Genomic DNA, 10,516 nt, shown 5'->3' on the forward strand with positions numbered 1-10,516 from the left:
GAGCAGACTCTCTTTCTTTTTGCCATCAGTGGTTGTCTGGGTCTCTCAAAAGAACTCCCACACTACAGGGAGTCATTCTCCTTTCCAGGGAACCACTTCTGATACCATTTACACACTTTCGGTGTCACAACATCTTTTGAAAGCCTCCACCTTTTGTGAAATGCAACTTGGGTCGAGGGACAGGTTAAAAGGAAACTTAAAAGAGAAAAAAAATACTCAATAACAAAAATAAGTTAAACTGCAGAGTGTAAAAAAAGAAAAACTACTTTTACCTGTTTACTTCTTTCTTCTCAGGGTACTATGGGCTATTCTTAACTGCTTAATTTCTAATAAATATTCTGAGGTTAGAGCCCTACAATACTGAAAGTTTTGGTGGGCAGATTCCCTGCCCAGCTTGTTCTTGGGGCAGGAAGACAAGTTCTTGCTATTCTTGAAGATTTCCCCCCACTACTCTAGGAGAACTCAGGAAGATACATATACTATAGAATTTATTTCTACCTAAGGTAAACCACTCACCTAATCTGACATGCATTGATTTGAGAGATTAGGAACTTTTCAGAAACCTTGATGAAAACCCCCTGTCTTGGTTTGAAAAGACAGGTGTCTGCTATGGAGAGGCAGGCCTCTCTAGGAAATGAGGAATTTGAATCCTTCCCTCCGTGTTATTATAATTTGGAAGATTAAAAGAAAAAACTTTTCAGTCAGAGCTATGGGGAAAAGGAATAACAGTCCTTTACTAGTAAATATAACAGGACAGACAAAAAAACCCAACAGCAATTATAATAATAGTAAAACAGAACCAAGAACCCCGAGGGCAAACGGTGGAAGCTCCAGCGCTGATGGCTGGAAGCCGGGCATGGTGGCCTGTCCTCCGCAGGCAGGGGGGTGTCCTGGCAGGCAAAATTGGCAGTGCCGGAGAAGCCGCAGCGGCTGGACCCGGGCTGACCCAAAATCCAGCAGGACAGCGAAGAAAACTTCGAATTCCTGGGCACTCCAACAGATGGTAGAATTCCCAGGACCAGACTCCTCCGTTAACCGTGGACTCCAGGCAGCCAGCAGCCGCCCGATCCGTGCTCCCTGGAAGACGAGAGCCGTGAGACCACCACCCTCAGCTCTCTCCCCCAAACTAAGTGATCAGCTTCTTTTGTCCAGGTTAAGCACTCGGCATTTAGTCTCCTAGCAACTTGGGGGGGGAAAAATTCTACAGGAAACTTAACCCTCAACACCCCCTTTGACAGCAAACAACACTACTAGTTCTGTGAGACAGGTCTCATTTGCAAAAAGCTGGAAAACTAAGTAAATTTTTTAAAGCAGTTTATGCAAGGTTTACAATAATTTAGTGTCATTTGATGGTACACGATTTTAAGTGCTACCACTGAACAGGGGAAAAGATGGTAAAAGAATAAATGAATCGACTAAAAAAAGAAAAGTCTTAAACATATATGCTATAAAGATATTTTAAAGTAGTAAGAATTTTCTCATTCATACTATTTACTCCCATACCCCACTACAGGAGAAAGTCTGATATTTTCTTGTATTAAAAAAAAAAAAAAAAATTAAACAAAATACCCCCAAAAATCCCCTGATGAACACACAAAGGACCCCCCCCCCCAAAAAAAAAAAAATCTCTCCTAATATCTCTACCTAAATCTCCATCCAGGAGGTGGATGATGAAGTTTTCTACTCTCAGACTATCTACTTTACAGGAGATAGTGTAGTTCCATAAAGTTATATAATTAGTACCTTAAAATATTATTAATCCACCCATTTGGAAGTGAAAATCTCTATATAATCTTATGAAAGTTTTAAAAAGTTGTCCCTTTATTACCTGAGAATTTTCTTCTACTATAAATCTGACAGAACTGGATTTCTGTCAGCATTTAAACTGTACTTTTCCTGTGGGGATGATACTATCAGCATAACCGGAGCAAGCACAAAAGAAATAGGGAGGATAAAAGAGGCAAAAGCATATTGTCTGTCCTGTAAGGTACAAAACTTTAAAAAATTAGTCAAAATACCAGTTAATTTGCATGTGTTGACTTAAAACAAATAGCTAACACAAGTGATGAAAAAGAGGCAAGAACATGGAGTTAGCTATATGAGATTTGTTTCCTCTTGTGATCCCTATGTACCTATAATACTATACGGTGGGATGACATAAATATCTTCAAAATAATACTGCATATCTTAACTTTAGCTTTTTACATTTGTAAAACAGTCACTTGAAAGTCCATTCTCCTTTCGGCTGTGAAGAAACAGAAGTAGGAAGATTTGACAGACCGGATTGCTTTCCACTGATTTCTAAATGTTACACAGAGAAGTAAAACAGAGAAAGTTCTTTGTTCAAAAATTTTTGAATTATTTGGGTCTTTCCAGTTCATTATTACTTAGTTCTGTTTAAAATTCAACTTGGTCTCACCTGGTACAGATGTTTTAGTTCATTCTTATGTCCTTTCACAGGTTTCTTGATCTTTGATGGCGTTGATCCATATTTGCAGCTTCAGTTGTCAGCAATACTGCAGCTTCAGTTGTTAGCAATACCTGAAAAAGCATCTTCCTATTGTGGGGCTAAAGGGCCGTTCTTTCCATTTTTACAGTTGTGATGACACTTTTTAACACTTATTTCTCCCTATTTCATAAGCAGCAGTTTCATAATCTAAACATTATCTCATAGGGTGTTACTTGCAGGTTTAATTTGGGTCGTGTTTGGACCCTTAATAGAGCCAAAGATACACACCTTACTGATGGCATTTGGATATTACTTTTGTTAAAAAAATTTCTTTTTCAGAAAAGAATTTCTAATTTCACCCATAATTCCTTTTTCTTCTCCTTCACTATGTTTTGAAACTTCCAATTCTTCACTATCAAACATTAGAATTATCATAACTCTTTGACTCAAATTTTTTTTGCTTTGTTAAACTATTAAATTATTTCCCCTTATCTTTTTGAAGTTATTTCCCTCTGGTATCCTATAATTATTTTTAATGCCTCTAGAACTGCTAAAAAGGAGCCTCTCATGTATTAATCTCTTTCCTTTAAGTAACTCCTTTTGTCTCCAAATTTTTCCCAAAAGTATGTACTATCCCTAAAAGTATACACATAATTAATATACATTTTACACTTTTTTTTTTTTTCTCATCAACAAAGACACACCTTGACATTCTTTTCTTTGTAAAACTTTTAAACAAACCATTAACATATATTCTCTCTCCTAGGAGGATTTTATTCTGTCAAATCTTCGTTATCCCTCTGGTATAACCCCTATTCCCAATAACATTTCTAGATCTTTTCCCAACACACTGAGACCTAGTTCAGGAATTAATAAGATATCACACATCAATCTTTTGGTATTTCTGCTAATCACTACATTTTTTATGATAGGAACCTCAAACTTTTTGTCCCATACTGTCACCATGTCTAAAACATCTTTACTTACTTTTCATCCTTTTAGTTTTTCCGTGATGCAGGTTTTTTCTGTCCCAAGATCAACTAAAAATTGCAGGACTTCTTCTTTAGGGCCAACGTTTAATGTTACTAAAGGTTTTATATGATATCTATCCTTTGGAAAATAAACTCTACAACTTCTTGGTTTCTCCCCTGGGTGTAACCGTGCCGGGACTCCACTCTGTCCTTCTCTGTCTCTAAAACTTGAATCGAAATAGTTTTGGACCCTGCTTAGGCTCCCCGTGTAATAGACTATGAACACGAAGAAAAGTTCCAATAGGAATTTATTACATTGCAGCAGGCAAAGCAAAGGCAAATACAGCGCTGGACGGCAGGGGAGTCTCGCTCCGCCAACTGCCGTGAATTGGCAGGTTTTTCAGTCTTGCTTTTATCTTGCTTCTTTCCTCCGATGATGTATGTGTGACGTGTTGCTGGGAGGGTCTCTTTCTGTCCCTCGGTGGTCGCAGAGATGAAGGCTGTAGTTGTCCTCTTCTATATATGGTAACTAAGCTGGAATTCCTGAAACTTAAAGCTGATTAAGCAAGTAGAGAGAGAAAAAACGGAACGGGCAAGGGTCTGTTTGCCTATAAGCTTAGATAGTAACATAGTAACTTCCTGTTATCTTGAGTTATTTGATCTCCAGTGAACAAAAAATAGTTAATGTTTATCACAATTCCCCCATTTCTCTTGTTCTTACTTATTTTTGTTCACTGTATCTTTGCAGTTCTTGTCTAGCTAACTCTAAAGTTTCTAAATTTTTTTCTTCAGGTATCTGATCATACTTAGTCTTAAGAAGCATAAGATGTGCCGCTTCCAGCCGGCTTTCCACTATAGTAATCAGTTTATTAAATATACATGGTCTAAAGTCTGCTTGCAAATATTTATTATGCCCTCCCCTGGGTGTCCAGTTAGAGGCGATTGTTTCACAGCCCCAATATCCACAAAAATATTCCCCAGGATAATTACAATATCTTTTACTGTGATTTGAGCTTGGGCACATGTAAAATCCTGTTAGGTTTAGTACTTTTCTACAATGATCTATGTTGGTCAGATCACACAATCCTACTCTGAAACTGGGTGCTCCTACAGTAGTTACAGTTTGCAAAATCTCATTGTCATCCCATCGCCATAGTGACCATTTAAAGGGTTGGTGTGGTAGATTGTCTAAGGCATTAATCCCTCTTAAGTATAACATCAGCAAAAGAAAAGTAATCGGCTGGGTCACGTGGTGAGCATCATTGGGGGCATAGGAATGGGAGTATATTTGAGGATTGTTCCATTTTATAGACTGCAACCTGTCTCTCTGCCCAGGGTCCTTGCTCTAATTCCCATTCCTGAGGCAATTCCTCAAATATTGTTTTGTTGTCCCACCCCTGGGGTTTCTTTCCTCCACAGCTTTTTACCCCTCTGCCTTTCCCGTCAACTCGGTTGCCTCGAGCCACGGGGGGTACTATCTTCTCGGCAGCAGGGATATTCTTCAGGAGGTCCCCGGGGGCGACTCTGTTGCCTCTTGACATAGGAATCCTAGTTCCGATACTTAACCGGGGGTGTATCACACCGGATTCCCTTTAGGCGTGTGCGGCAGGTGCAGTCAACAATTTCAGCTATGAATGGGATGGGTTCATTAGGGTGATAACAATAATATTTTGGTTCAATCCCTAATGCAAAAAAAATCCTCCACCACTCTTCTGATTCTTCTACTAATCCCTCATATTTAACTTTATATTCTAGAATCCAATCAGTTATGTTCCGCTGCAGTACCCAACAGGGGCTGCAAATTCCTCTAGGAGGGGTTCCTCACCTACAATGACTCCACCACCTGTCCCTGCAGATTTTACAAATATAACAAACAAAAGGATAACAATTGCACTCTGGGTCTCTACACCTTATCTTAACATCAGAGTTACAAATTAATCTTTCCTCCGTGTAGTGTGGTTCTGGTGCATATTCTACACGGTGTTTATTCATTGATGATCTCTCCTCTGGATCTGTAACTTCAGGTCTCTGGGATTGCTTGTCACCTGCCACTCAGGAGTCGGTTTGCTCACTGGCTTTTTAATTCTGCTAGCATGGGTCTATCCCTTCTCTGCTGTTCTGACTGCAGTATCTGTAGTAAGCAATACAAGGTAAGGGCCCTCCCATTGTGGGGCTAAGGTTGCTTTTTTCTAGGACTTTATCATTACCTAATCTCCTGGTTGCACCTGGTGCAGTTTCAAATCTAGTGGGGGTCTCTGAGCTAACTTTCCCTTTTTCCATAGTTGGATGTTAGCAAATGGCCGGTATGCTGTAGGTCGTCTCCCCATTAAGGTTTTTCTTAAATTGGCCCTATTTACTTTTAGGCAGGTAACGCACTCCCTCACTACCTGCTTTGCCAAGTCATCTGCCTCAATACACATATGTTTGGTGGCGAATTGATCTACTAATGCTTGTGCCCCCCAATGTGTTTTGCTATGTATTCTCCTCATAATATCCATAGCTATGGATTTAGGCAGTACAGTTCTATTATCCTCTGGAAGTCGCCATTCCCCTTCTGGGTCTTCTCTCAACCCCATTCTTTTTATCTTTTCTTTTTCCTGCATAGTAAAACTATATATCTTTTGCAAATTCCCTCTGCTATTTTCACGCTCTTTTCTTTCAGCCTTCGGATCTTTCTGGGGGGTAGATTGTGACGTCTGCAAAGCAGCCCTTCTTGCTTCCTGATCTGCTGCATTATTTCCCCTGCTTTTAAAATCCAATCCCTTTTGATGCCCTTTCAGGTGAACAACAGCAATTTTCCTAGGTCCCCTCAAGGCCTTCAGCAGTTTCCTGATTAGATCCTGGTGAAACAGGTTGGTTTTTTTTTGTTTTTTTTTGTTTTTTTTTTTGTTTGTTTTTGTTTTTGTTTTTGTTTTTTTTTTTTTTCCCTGGGAGTTTATCAACCCCCGTTCTTCCCATATTTTCCCAAAAGTGTGTATAATCCCATAGGCATATTTTGAGTCAGTATAGATGGTACCTGATTTATCCTTCAACAACTGCAATGCCCGCAGTACAGCATAAAGTTCACAGGCCTGCGCCAACCAAGATCCACTTAGAGGGCCTGATTCGATAACTGCAAGTCCTTCTCCCCTAACTATTGCATAGCCAGAGACCCTTTTTTTATTAATTACTCACGATGAGACATTTACAAACAACCTATCCCCCTCTGGGGAGATGGGGTACTGTTTAACCCTTATCGGTGTCTCTGGATCTTTAATGATTACCGAGAAGGGGGGTATATTCAACCTTCCTACACTATCAGGAGTGTACTATACTTCTGAGTTAATTTTTTCTTCATCCTCTACCCTCAAGGGACAGAGTTTGATTTCCTCATTTACTACTTCTATATTAATACCCATTTCTATAATTAAGTCTCTCCCTAACAAATTATAATCTGCTTCTGGTACCAGCAGAAGGTTCCCTATTCCCATTTTGGACCTCGATTCCACCAGTACATTCTTAATAACAGGGACTTCAAAGGGCTCCCCCTTCGCCCCTACCACTTGAGCAGTTTCCTTTGATATCTTACATCCCTCCGGTAGTACCTGGACTGTCGATCGCTCAGATCCAGTATCTACTAAAAACTCAAATTCTTGCTGCTGAGGACCTACTTTTAATTTTATCAAGGGCTCCTGATGTTTTCATGTCCCCAGCAAATGAAGCCCCTGACTCCTTCAGTCCTCTTTGAAGACTCTCTCATCCCTCAGCCGCTTCCTGCAGTTTCTCCAAAAGTGTCCTTTATTTCCACAGTAGAAACATACGCCTCCATCCTTTTTCTCTACCCGGGGAACCCCTCCCCCATTTCTCTGGGCCACTTGACTTGTTTTGGGAGGGGCATCAATTCTCCTAGTTTCCCTTACTGCTGCCACCATCATTCTTACTTGTCTCTTGTGACTCTCTTCATCTCTTCTCACACATACCTTCTGTGCTTCCTTCAATAGTTCATCTAGGTCTCTATCTTGCCAATTATCTAATTTTTCTAACTTCTTTCTGATATCTTCCCACGATTTAGCCACAAATTGTGTTTTTAGTAGTGCTTGCTCTAACGGTGTCTCAGGATCTAAGCCAGAGTACATCTGCAGGTTTTTTCTCAAGCGTTCTAGCCAATCCGTAGGTGTCTCCTCCTTTTTCTGTCTCTCATTAAATGCTTTGTTGATGTTCTGCCCCCTAGGCACCGCTTCCCGGATCCCCTGTACTATTATCCCCCTCAGATCCTGCATATTGATTCTGTGATCCTGCTGCTGATGATTCTAATTGGGATCCTGCAAAGGCCACTTGGTGTCTGCTAAAGGTCCTTGTGCATGTTGTGAATCCCATATCTGCATCCTCGCTCGTCTAATCATATTTCTTTCCTCGGCCGTGAAAAGAATATTCAATATGGCTTGCAACTCGCCCCAAGTATAAATACTGGGTCCCAAAAATTGGTCCAGTCTCTCGGCCACCCCCAAAGGATCTTCCAGGAGGCTCCCCATCTCCCTCTTAAATTCCCGAACATCCCCAGAACTCAAAGGTACTGAAACAAACCCTATCGCTGGGTGAGGTCCCTGGCCCCCCCCCACAGGCATTTCTCTTAGGGGATATAGGTTATGCTGTCTAGCCCGACCTCGGGTTATGGGTCCCTGCACTTCCTCGGGGGGCTCGGGATTACTTATTGCTTCTTGAGGCTCCATTGGAGGTGCATCCAGAATCTGGGGGTTCTGAGGGGGTATGTAAGGAGGTGGGATTAGTAAGGCTTCTTCCTCTTTACTCCTGTCTTTCTTTCGTCCTCCCTCTTTGAGGGGAAACAGGAGCACTTCACTCCCAGGTCTTGTAACCCATACATTAGCATATTCACTTTCTTCCTGACTAAAAGGAATTTTAGTGTTTACCCACAAGTTGAGTTTTTGCCTCACCCAATCTTCTGATGATCCAAAAATAGGCTAAAAAATATTCCAGGAAATCTCCTTTCCACCCCATACTACTACACAATAATGGATCATTTTAGCTTTATCTTTACCCCCTGTGTTAGGGTAATGTTTCCAATTGTCTAATATGAACCCCAGTGGGCTATCTCTAGGCACCGGGGGGAGTTTTATGGGAGTAGAGGGCCTGCTCTTCCCCTGTCCCATCTTCTGGAGTGCCCTCACACAAGTGTGGTGCAGAAATCACTCGCTTCCCCTTGTTCGTGGCTCACGCCCTCTCGGACAATGAGAACCGCACTACTGAGGGTCCACAATCGCTTGGAAAATCCGAGCTGCCGGTTCTCCTCTCACACACACACACACTCGCAGCACTCCAGGATACCCAACCCAGACCGAACGGAATCTTCCACACAGATACTCACGCGTCTTGCGTCTTCGTCCGGACCTTTGTGCACAAAGTTTATAGGGTCTGCCGGCTTCCTTTGCCTAATGCTTTGAATTTAGGTTCGTCGGTCCAACCGAGACAGGAATCGGGTCTACCAGGGCCGCCGACTGATCGGCGGGGCGCCCCCCAGGCAGAACCAAAAGTCCTATCTTGCAGGTGGATCCGAGTCACGGCACCAAATTGTAATAGACTATGAACACGAAGAAAAGTTCCAATAGGAATTTATTACATTGCAGCAGGCAAAGCAAAGGCAAATACAGCGCTGGACGGCAGGGGAGTCTCGCTCCGCCAACTGCCGTGAATTGGCAGGTTTTTCAGTCTTGCTTTTATCTTGCTTCTTTCCTCCGATGATGTATGTGTGACGTGTTGCTGGGAGGGTCTCTTTCTGTCCCTCGGTGGTCGCAGAGATGAAGGCTGTAGTTGTCCTCTTCTATATATGGTAACTAAGCTGGAATTCCTGAAACTTAAAGCTGATTAAGCAAGTAGAGAGAGAAAAAACGGAACGGGCAAGGGTATGTTTGCCTATAAGCTTAGATAGTAACATAGTAACTTCCTGTTATCTTGAGTTATTTGATCTCCAGTGAACAAAAAATAGTTAATGTTTATCACACCCGTATCATAAAGAAGGGTATTTACAAAAGGAAGAAGGGCAGATATGAGAGCCGAATCCACCTCACAGATTAGGTCCTCCAAGGAAAAGAGGAGAAAAGTCGAAGTTAGCGCGGGGGTCTGAACCTCTGAAGGGTAAGGAGTGGGGTCGAGGACCGGAACTGCTCCAAGGTCAGGGCAGGGGGTGTCCGGCGGAAGCCAGACCCGTGGGGTATCCGGCGGAATTGCCGCGGACCATGCGTTCGTGACCCCCAATTGGGTCTGCGGAGCGGCTGCGGCGCCTCCCACGGCAGAGCTGAGGCGGTCCCCTCCGTCGGCGGCCGCGTATGTAGCATGAGCAGGGGGGGCCAGGGCTGCGGGGAGGTCCGGCACAGACGCCGTGGGCACAAACTGCCACGTGGCGGGGAGGACGGGGCGGGGGCGGGCAGCCAGGCAGTGACCGACACGGGCGGAAACCCCGGCGCTGCCAGGATCGGGGCGGGCGGCGCCGGAGTGGGCGGCATAGCCACCCCGGGCGGGCGGCGCAGTCAGCTCAGGCGGCACAGCCGCGGGCAGCGTGGCGACTCCGGGCGTGGGCGGCGTAGGCTGCAGGGGCCGCGGGGAAGCGGCGGATAATATTTCGAGGAGATTCCAGCCCCCCTTCTCCCCTGCCCGCTCCGTCCTCGGTGCCTCTACCATCTTAAACAACTCTCCTGAATTTATTACTACTGAGAGGAATGACAAGATTTGTCTTTACAAACAGGCCCTGGGTCTACTGGTAGATAAAACTAGCACTGAGAGACAAAAGAAACAATGGGAAGGATTCTACTGATTGATGAATGGAAAAGAAGATACTTGCCTTTAGAAACAAACCATAGGTTTGTTTGTAAATGAAATTGAATATTGAAAGATGGAAACAACAATGGGGAAAAACCCATAAATCCCATAAAAATTAACAATTAGGGGGGTTATACATTAAAAGGGGAATCTTAGGCACTTTGGGAAGTCTGTACCTCTCAAGTACCTCAGCCAATGGGGAAAGAGAGAGGGAAATGTGGCCGGGAAATTAGGATAAAAAGGAGGCTGCGTCCTCCAAAAAACTGAGAGACCCCAGGGGAAATGC

At 43.2% G+C, this 10,516-nt stretch overlaps 1 long non-coding RNA gene across 1 annotated transcript; it reads right to left on the minus strand.

The window, feature by feature from the left end:
- Window positions 1–757: 757 nt before the first annotated feature.
- Window positions 758–9,732, minus strand: LOC120764920 (uncharacterized). Its single transcript, XR_005704323.2, has 3 exons — window positions 3,437–9,732; window positions 2,420–2,541; window positions 758–1,077 (listed from the first exon to the last, which is right to left on the minus strand). It is a non-coding gene; the product is annotated as an uncharacterized LOC120764920 (long non-coding RNA).
- Window positions 9,733–10,516: the final 784 nt, after the last annotated feature.

The sequence above is a fragment of the Hirundo rustica genome, chromosome W, assembly GCF_015227805.2.
Source record: "Hirundo rustica isolate bHirRus1 chromosome W, bHirRus1.pri.v3, whole genome shotgun sequence".
Lineage (NCBI taxonomy): Eukaryota > Metazoa > Chordata > Aves > Passeriformes > Hirundinidae > Hirundo > Hirundo rustica.